We start from the raw sequence: 10,303 nt of genomic DNA on the forward strand, positions 1-10,303 counted from the left end.
CAGGGTGAAAGCCACGCCACTTAATGTCAATACAGCATCTGTGGAATAGAAATTAGTCATTCTATATATGCGCCATTCCAGTGACTAGAGATTAGACCCCCTTTTTCCTTTATGTTGAAGCAGAAAGGGTTAGAAAAATTGCAGGAATTGGTTATAGGTGTGTACAGATATAGACACATACACCCCGAGTCACATGCAATTATAGTTTGTACAAGGCTCACTCACTGGCTCTTCTGGGCATTCAGATTTTCTGGGATAGAATATGCCTGAACCAGCCCTTATGGGGCCACAGGGCTCCTGTTTGTTTTGTTTTTTGTTTTTGCTAAAAACACACACACTAACATAGCTACTCATCCAAAATGGGTGTAGATCAAAGGCATAATGTCACTTTTGGAATGAAGGCTGGGCAGCGATTTGCTCAAAAGTCCAGATATTAGCCAAAAATACTTGATGGCTAGTGTTTGAACAGGTGGACAATATGGTGCCCACAGGCTCCAGTGTACCCTCAGATACCTCTCTTGGGGCCTGCTGAGGTACCCCTCCCTTCTCACTTTTTTCTAATTAACAAATTTTCTCACCGGCAGTTGGGATTGCATCACAGCAAAGTGAGGGCCTCCAGCATCGACATCTTCATTTCCTAAGAATTCCTCTGGGCCACACATGGAGCTCAGAGAAATTCTTGGGAAATTAATATGGTGGGTAGCTGTAGGCTGACATTTTCCTCTGCAGCACTGAAAACTGTGGGTTCAAAGTTCGGTTTAGTGTATTTGGTCGCCAACCCCATCTCTGCCTTCTACTCAGACTTTTAGGCAGGTTACTTGTCCTTGCCACAACTCCCATGGCAGCCTTTAGTGGTGGTGTCCACAACGGTTTCTCAAATTACCTAATGTGTCCGTGGGCCCAAAAGGTTGCCTACCCCCATGTTAGGGCTCTCCCCCATGATCACATTTCCATGCTAGAAATGCACATTCGTTTCCCATTTGTTGTTGCACACTGTACTTCTTCCCTCAAGGGAGCACTATTGTTGCACTTTCTGAGGACTCAGAGCACAATATTTTGTGCCTAAGAAATGTGATACTATTATATTTATTACCTCCCACTGATTAAAGCTTATATCCCACTTGGCACATTCATTGCTGTTATGATTGCTAGACAGTCAGTGAGAAAGTGGATCCTAAGCTACATTCACATGGACCCTTTAAAAAGTAAAAATAAAAATAAAATTGGAACCTAATTTTTACTTCTCTGTCTGCTCTCATAATCATGTCATTGTTAACTGTTTCACTTCTGTACAGTCAACACACACAGTGACTCTTGTTTGCTGCTAATGAGTATTATTCTGAGAAAAAAAAATTGGTTTTTCCCCAAGCCCAGGAAATGAGCAATGGAGGATGATGCATTAGAGAAAACTATTGGGTGACCTGTTCCTGTTGGTGGTAGGGGCTGGAAAAGGGAGGGAATTCTGAAAAAAGGAACAAGTAGGAGACTTTCCCAAAAGTGTGAACCAGCTACCAGGCTCATAGCAGAGGGGACTTTCTGGAGGTTGACATAAGGGTCATAGGATCTTGCCTAAAAGCAAGTCAGATCTTTGGTCCACCAGGGATGGACAATCTTTTTCACCCCGTGGGTTGCGTGTGGTGTTGGGTGGCAGGTCAGGGACTGCACGTGTGCCCGCATACAGAGACACACACACACATTCATCCCCTCCCACACCCACATCTCAGCCCCCAGAGATGGAGAGGTTTAAACCTCTCTCCTCCTGCCCCCTGAGATGAGATTACTGGGGGCCAGGTCCCACCCAACCCAGCTATCCCCTCTGAGATAGCTCTTTCCCCAGAGATCTTGGTAGAATTGGGATCACTTGGGGGAGACAGGATTAAACCTCCCACCACCCCAGTGATCCTGATGGAGATTTCTGGGTGGGGAAATGGCAATCTCAGGGGCACCGTGATTGCTTGGACATGGAGGTTAAAGCCTCTTCCTTCTCCAACTGATCCTCTCCAGGATCTATGTTTTCCCACTGCCATTAGTGGTGGGGAAACAGCAATCCCAGCTGCATTAGGATCCCTGGGTGGGGGAGGTTAAGGCTGCAGGGAAAACGGGTGGGGCTCATGGGCCACACAGAGCGTGGTGTAGGGCCAAATATGGCTTGTGGTCTGAGGGTTGGCCAGACATGCCCTACAGTCACTGGCAGCAACTCTCCAGAGTTTCAGTCTCAGACAGGAGATTTCCCCAGTGCCACCTGGAGATGCTGGGGATGAAGGGCAACATACAACAGGGTGCAACCGCTAATGCAAATGATGTTGCGGTAGCATAAACTACTCTAGAGCAACACTGATAGCTATTGGTATTACACTAGAATAATTCACACTAGCGCAACATAATTTACATTAGTGGATGCACCCCATTAAATACTACCCTCTATCTGAGACTTTTGTATGCAAAGCATGTGTTCTACCTCTGAGCTATGACCCATTCTAAGGCCTGAAGAGGAAGCTAAGGCCAGATTCAGTGAGGGCTTCAGCTGCAAGCCTATGCACATTTACCTGAGAGTAAGCCCCACTGAATGCCATGGGCCCTACTTCTGAGTAGACGTGTAGAGAATTGTGCTATTGCTCTATTGTTTGGCTAATACACACATGTTGGAAATATTCTGGGAATAGTCTACTCCAAGCCCGGCAATAGCTAGAGATAACCTAATCCAGGGGTCCCCAACCCATGGGCACATCTGGGAATTCGAGAAGCTGCTGTGGGCACCACTACAAAATGGCTCCCACAGAGGATGTGGCTAGTCACATAATGGCTGCTGTGGGGGCCTAGCTAGTCAAAAGCGAACTAAAGAGGTGGTTGTGGTGTGTTTGGGAGAAATAGTGAGGCTAGTGCCTGGGACGGAGGGAGAAAGAACAAGGCAGAGGAGGGGAAAAACAGCAAGGTAAAGAGGTAGGGAGTGAAATAGTGAAGTTGGAGGTTAAGGAGGGAGGGGGAAACAGCAAGGCAAGGGGGTAGAAGGGAGAGAAAGAGCAAAGATAGAGGCTGGGGGTGGGGAGAGCTTTGTGGGTGCCATTGGAGGTACCTGCAGGTGCTGGGTTGGGGACCCCGATCTAATCTTTGAGCTGCTAGATTAAGGAGGTTCCAGCTCTGCAGCCCTAACAAATTCATGAATATATTATTCCGCCAGGGGTGTTTTGACTCAGCCAGCTTGCCACCCTCAGGTATGATATAAAAGATGTCTTCTGTGTAAGGTCCTTTCCAAACTAGAACCCTTGAGTGTTGCTGAGGCATTGCTCTTCCACAATTAGCTGGAAGCTGGAAACAGAAATAAAGGTGGTTCCCAGAGAACTGCCTCCCTGCCCCCTCCGCCGCCGCCTCATAGGTGACACAGTTCATCCCCGGCTCCGCACTCATAAGAGCAATGCAGAGCAGGTGAAAAGGGGGCGTTCCTGGGGGTGGGGAGAGGACAGCAGAAGCGCCAGTACGATGCGCCATCTGGCCTCCACCCTCCCTGCTCCAAGCTTCCCCGGCTAGACAGCCGAAATCAACTATTTAGCCACAAATGCAGGAGGGCCAGAGCACGGAGAAGATCCCCTTCATGCTCTGCTCGCCCTGTATTGGATAATCGGCCGCCTCTGAGTTTGGAGGCGGCTGACTATCCTCATAGGATTCCGCTGTAATTTATTTAAACACGTGTGTATGAAGCCTGCAATAATGTCTTCCATCACTAGGTTGCAGGTTTCCCTGACCAGTGCATAGCTTTGCAGTCAAGAATTTGAAGCTGGGGGGGGGAGCAGTCTGAGGAACAAGGTTATATGGTTGTCCCTCAGGGGAATGGAGTGGACAGACTCCTCCCTCAGGGGACTATAGGGGCACACAGTGGCAGAGCCCATGCTTAGGGGTGCAGTGGATGTGGCTTCACTCAGAAAGGGCAAGCAGAATCCAACTCTGACAGCTGTAAGTTTGCCTGAAGTCTTTGCTGTATCAAACTAAGGTCTGTTCGAACCCTTGTGAAACCGTGTCTGTTAGGTAGTTCAGGATTAAAAAATTTGGCTGCACAGAGGGATAACTGGTTGTGTGAGAAATGCTGGACTTTACTTCACTGGGCCACTGAGGTGTGGAACGTCGTGTTGACGCACATGTCTCCATTGGACATATATCCCATTGCGAACACTAAAAAACAAAACAAAACACCACTTCTGTGGATGGAGCTGCAGGGGAAAACATTCATAACTACTCCATCAGTTAAATTTATGATTGATTGATTGATTGATTGATTATAAAATTTATAAACCACTCCACATTGAGAGATATCGGAGCAGTGTACAATAAATTAAAACACATTAAAAGCAAAAGTTAAAGTAAAAGCAAACAGATCAATTAAAGCAAATAGTTTAATAAACTGATTGCAATGAGCAATCCTGCTCTGGTACTTTGTAACTTGTTCCGAAATAGTCTGGAGTTAAGGATGAACAGCCAAGTTTGCTGATAATACAAATTATTCAGGATGGTTAAAACCCCAAGAGGCCTGCCCTGCAAAGGCCTCCAAAAGGATCTCTTCAAATTGGGTGAAGGGGCAACAAAACGACAAATGAAGCTCAATGTAAGTTCAAAGTGAGGGGCCAACACCACATATACCCCGATGGGCTCTGAACTGGGGATGACTAACCAGGAAAGAGATTTTAGGGTTGCAGTGGATAGCTCAATTAAAACATCAATCCAATGTGCAGCAGTGGAAAAAGTGGAATTTCATAGTAGGGATTATTAGGAAAGAATTGAAAATAAAACTGCCAGGATTGTAGTATTCTTAGGCAAATCTATGGTAGGTCCCCTCTTAGGATACTTCAAGATGAGGCTTTTATCGTGCCATCACACTGCCTCATTCATGGAACTTTAAGTGGCGTCCAGATGACATCATCATCCACTTGTAACTCTCCTGTGTTTTCCCACCACCCCTTTTGTCTTTTTATTGTGGACAATCCATTAAAGAGAAAACAATGGAATAGCTGCACAATGCCTTCTGACTGCTAGTGCTACAACCCTGCCATCTGCAAAAAGGCTTTCTTCAGCTACGTGCATAGTAAAAGGCAGAGGAAAGAAATGGTTGTTCAGCTGTTAAATAAGGATGGCAAAACGATAACAGATGACAAAGAAAAGGCAGAGGTACTCAATTCCTACTTTGGCTCAGTCTTCTCCCAAAAGAGGGTCTATGACCCCCTGGCAAAGGCGAAGTGCAAGCTGAAGGGGCAGGATTGCAGCTTGAGATCGATAGGCATACAGTCAAGGAACACCTAATTACTTTGAATGAGTTCAAATCTCCAGGGCCAGATGAACTGCATCCTAGAGTAATAAAGGAACTGGCAGAAGAACTCTCAGAACCACTGTCTATTCTCTTTGAGAAATCATGGAGGACGGGGGAAGTGCCAGATGACTGGAGGAGGGCTAATGTTGTTGTTGTTGTTGTTGTTCAGTCGTTCAGTCGTGTCCGACTCTTCGTGACCCCATGGACCATAGCACGCCAGGCCTTCCTGTCCTGCGCTCTCTCCCGGAGCGTGCTCAAGTTCATATTCATTGCATCCGTGATGCTATCTAGCCATCTCATCCTCTGCCGTCCCCTTCTCCTTTTGCCTTCAGTCTTTCCCAGCATCAGGGTCTTTTCCAGGGAGTTTTCTCTTCGCATTAGGTGGCCAAAATATTGGAGCTTCAGCTTCATTATCTGTCCTTCCAATGAGCAGTCAGGGTTGATTTCCTTTAGGATGGACTGATTTGACCTCCTTGCAGTCCAGGGCACTCGTAAGAGTCTTCTCCAGCACCACAGTTCGAAAGCATCAATTCTTCGGCGCTCAGCCTTCCTTATAGTCCAGCTCTCACAGCCATACATTACTACTGGGAAAACCATAGCTTTGATTAGACGGACCTTTGTCAGCAAGGTGATGTCTCTGCTTCTTACTATGCTCTCTAGGTTTGCCATAGCTTTCCTCCCAAGGAGCAAGCGTCTTTTAATTTCATGGCTACAGTCACCGTCTGCGGTGATCCTGGAGCCCAAGAAAGTAAAATCTGTCACTGCTTCCATTTCTTCCCCTTCTATATGCCAGGAAGTGATAGGGCCAGATGACATGATCTTAGTTTTTTTAATGTTGAGATTCAAACCAGATTTTGCACTCTCCTCTTTCACCCTCAACAAGAGGCTCTTCGCTTTCTGCCATTAGGGTGGTATCGTCTGCATATCGGAGGTTGTTGATAATTCTCCCGGCAATCTTAATTCCGACCTCTGATTCATCCAACCCGGCATTTCTCATGATGTACTCTGCATATAAATTAAATAAGCAGGGTGACAATATGCAGCCTTGTTGTACTCCTTTCCCAATTTCGAACCAATCGGTTGTTCCATGTCCGGTTCTTACTGTTGCTTGTTGTCCCTCGTACAGGTTTCTCAGGAGACAGGTAAGGTGGTCTGGTACTCCCATCACTTTAAGAATTTGCCACAGTTTGTTGTGATCCACACAATCAAAGGCTTTAGCGTAGTCAATGAAGCAGAAATAGACGTTTTTCTGGAATTCTCTTGCTTTCTCCATGATCCAGCGAATGTTGGCGATTTGATCTCTAGTTCCTCTGCCTCTTCGAAACCCAGCTTGTACTTCCGGTAGTTCTCGGTTCGCATACTGCTGAAGCCTAGCTTGTAGGATTTTGAGCATCACCTTGCTGGCATGTGAAATGAGCGCAATTGTGCGGTAGTTTGAACACTCTTTGGCGTTGCCCTTCTTTGGAATTGGAATGTAAACTGACCTTTTCCAGTCTTGTGGCCACTGTTGAGTGTTCCAGATTTGTTGGCATATTGAATGCAGCACTTTAACAGCATCATCTTTTAGGATTTTAAATAGCTCGGCTGGAATACTGTCATCTCCGCTAGCTTTGTTGTTACTAATGCTTCCTAAGGCCCACTTGACTTCACTCTCTAGGATGTCCGGCTCAAGTTCAGTGACCGCACTATCATGGCTATCAGGGACATTCAGATCTTTCCTGTATAGTTCTTCTGTGTATCTTCAAAAAGGGTAAAAAGGAGGAACCTGGGAACTATAGACCAGTCAGTCTGACATCAATTCCAGGGAAAATTCTGGAGCAGTTGATCAAGCAATCCATCTGGAAGCACCTTGAAAACAATGCCATGATTACTCGAAGCCAACATGGATTTGTCAAAAACAAGTCCTGCCAGACAAATCTGATCTCATTTTTTGATCACGTAACCTCCCTTGTGGACTGTGGGAATGCTGTAGCCATCATATACCTCGACTTCAGCAAAGCTTTCGACAAAGTGCCCCATGATATCCTGATGAGCAAACTAGCTCAAAGTGGGCTAGATGAAACAATGTTCCAGTGGATCCACAGTTGGCTACAGAATCGGACTCAAAGAGTGCTTATCAATGGGACCTTCTCAAACTGGGGAGAGGTAACGAGTGGGGTATCGCAGGGCTCAGTCCTGGGCCCAGGGCTCTTCAACATTTTTATTAATGACTTGGAGGAGGAGGTGCAGGGAATGCTGATCAGATTTGCAGATGAAACAAAATTGGGCGGGATAGCTAATACTTTGGAAGACAGAAACAAAATTCAAAGTGATCTTGATAGACTAGAGCGCTGGGTAGAAAACAACAGAATGACATTTAATAGGGATAAATGCCAAGTTCTGCACCTAGGAAAAAGAAACCAAATGCACAGTTACAAGATGGGGGATATGTGGCTCAACAACACTACAAGCGAGAAAGATCTTGGAATTGTTGACAATCACAAGCTGAATATGAGCCAACAATGTGATGTGGCTGCAAAAAAGGCAAATGCTCTTTTGGGCTGCATTAATAGAAGCATAGCTTCCAAATCCCGGGAAGTACTAGTTCCCCTCTACTCAGCACTGGTTAGGCCTCTTCTGGAGTACTGTGTCCAGTTCTGGGCACCACACTTGAAGAAGGATGCAGACAAACTGGAGAGGGTTCAGAGGAGGGCAACAAAGATGATCAGAGGACTGGAAACAAAGCCCTATGAAGAGAGACTGAAAGAACTGGGCATGTTTAGCCTTGAGAAGAGAAGACTGAGGGGAGATATGATAGCACTCTTCAAGTTCTTGAAAGGTTGTCACAGAGAAGAAGGCCAGGATCTCTTCTTGATCATCCCAGAGTGCAGGACACGGAATAATGGGCTCAAGTTACAGGAAGCCAGATTCCGGCTGAACATCAGGAAAAACTTCCTGGCTGTTAGAGCAGTACGACAATGGAACCAATTACCTAGGGAGGTAGTGGGCTCTCCCACACTGGAGGCATTCAAGATGAGGCTGGACAGCCATCTGTCAGGGATGCTCTGACTTGGATTCCTGCATTGAGCAGGAGGTTAGACTCGATGGCCTTGTAGGCCCCTTCCAACCCTACTATTCTATGATTCTATAAGAACCCCTGGAATACCGTGAGGGCAGGTCTTGTCATGCCACTTCAAAAGGAATTTTGCAGAGCTAGAAAAAGTGTAAGAAATTGCAACCAAAATGACTGGGGGAAACACCTTCTTTATGAAGAAAGGCTACAACTGTCAGTCTGCTTCTGTTAGGCCCAAGGAACCATACAATTCTGCAAGCTCTAGAGCAGACTAAGATGGATGGCAACTATGGGTAATTTCAGCTCTGTGCAGGCTTCTTGGAAATTGTGCTGAATCAGAGTGACATAGCCACTGTGTGACCTTGGCATCTGGACTGAACAGAAGGACAAAGAAACCTTTGTACCTACTAAAATGCCAAAGCAGCAACAGTAGGGTGACAATTCATGCATCACCAGAAATATATCACTGAAAGAGAGGACACTGATTTGCATAAAATTTGTGTATGCTAATTTCTATAGATGCAAATGTTAAAATAATTACTATAATCTAAATTAACATAACCTCATCCTGTGACTAGGTGACTTGTGCACCTGCTAAGATTGCTGTCCAGGGGCTAACTTAATGGGCATCTTCAAAATCCCTCCTCTTCCTTCTTATAGTCCTTTGTCTTTAAACCAAACTGGGCACCACTTCCAATTGTGGATGCTTTCAAATAGAGGATGTAAAGGAGGATACCTGGCCACCCTAAGCAACAGGCATCACTGTAGATGATGAAATACTTGACCTGTTTGGAAGAAGTTGTGGATATGGAATACGCTTACAAAGCAATGGAAATACAAAAACAATGAAAGAAGCACTGGTGTCTTCTCCCCTTGGAAGATGATGGGCTATGTCAGGTGGAATAACCTACTTGTCTGTGTACATGCCGCATTATTAACTTGATGCAAATGATGAAAAATGATATGGTCCCATCTCTAATCATAGGGTGTTCCACTTAGTTAATTTATTTATATCCGGCCCTTTTTCCTCCTTAAGAAACCAAGGCAGTGTACATAATCCTTCTCTTCTCCATTTTATCCCCACAACAACAACCTTGTGAGGTAGATTGGGCTGAGAGTCTGTGACTGGCCCAAAGTCACCCAATGAGCTTCCGTGGCTCAGTGGGGACTAGAACCCAGATCTCCCAATTCCCAGACCATCACTCTAGCCACTACACCACACTGGCTCTCCAACTTAGTTGGCAGTGATATACTTCTCAATTCACCCCACTCCACTTCTCTCTATTTCTGTTCCTTACTATTTTTTCTCCTCGTTTACCTCTTCCTTTCCCTTGCATTTTCCTTTCTTTCTGTTGTTCCCACTCTGATGGAGATCAAAAGACCTGTAGCCCACTGCACTAGGTTGTTGAATATGAATTTGGGCAATATTTAATCAATATTATAGCCTGTAATTGTTGTTGTTGTTGTTGTTCAGTCATTAAGTCGTGTCCGACTCTTCGTGACCCCTTGGACCATAGCACGCCAGGCCTTCCTGTCCTCCGCTCTTTCCCGGAGTGTGCTCAAATTCATATTCATTGCATCGGTGATGCTATCTAGCCATCTCATCCTCTGCCGTCCCCTTCTCCTTTTGCCTTCAGTCTTTCCCAGCATCAGGGTCTTTTCCAGGGAGTTTTCTCTTTGCATTAGGTGGCCAAAATATTTGAGCTTCAGCTTCAGTATCTGTCCTTCCAATGAGCACTCAGGGTTGATTTCCTTTAGGATAGACTGATTTGACCTCCTTGCAGTCCAGGGGACTCGTAAGAGTCTTCTCTAGCACCACAGTTCGAAGGCATCGATTCTTCGGCGCTCAGCCTTCCTTATAGTCCAGCTCTCACAGCCATACGTTGCTACTAGGAAAACCATAGCTTTCATTATACAAACCTTTGTCGGCAAGGTGATGTCTCTGCTTCTTACTATGC

Source organism: Heloderma suspectum, chromosome 4, assembly GCF_057233095.1.
Source record: "Heloderma suspectum isolate Gila_16-S chromosome 4, 16-S_ref, whole genome shotgun sequence".
NCBI classification, from domain to species: Eukaryota; Metazoa; Chordata; class Lepidosauria; order Squamata; family Helodermatidae; genus Heloderma; species Heloderma suspectum.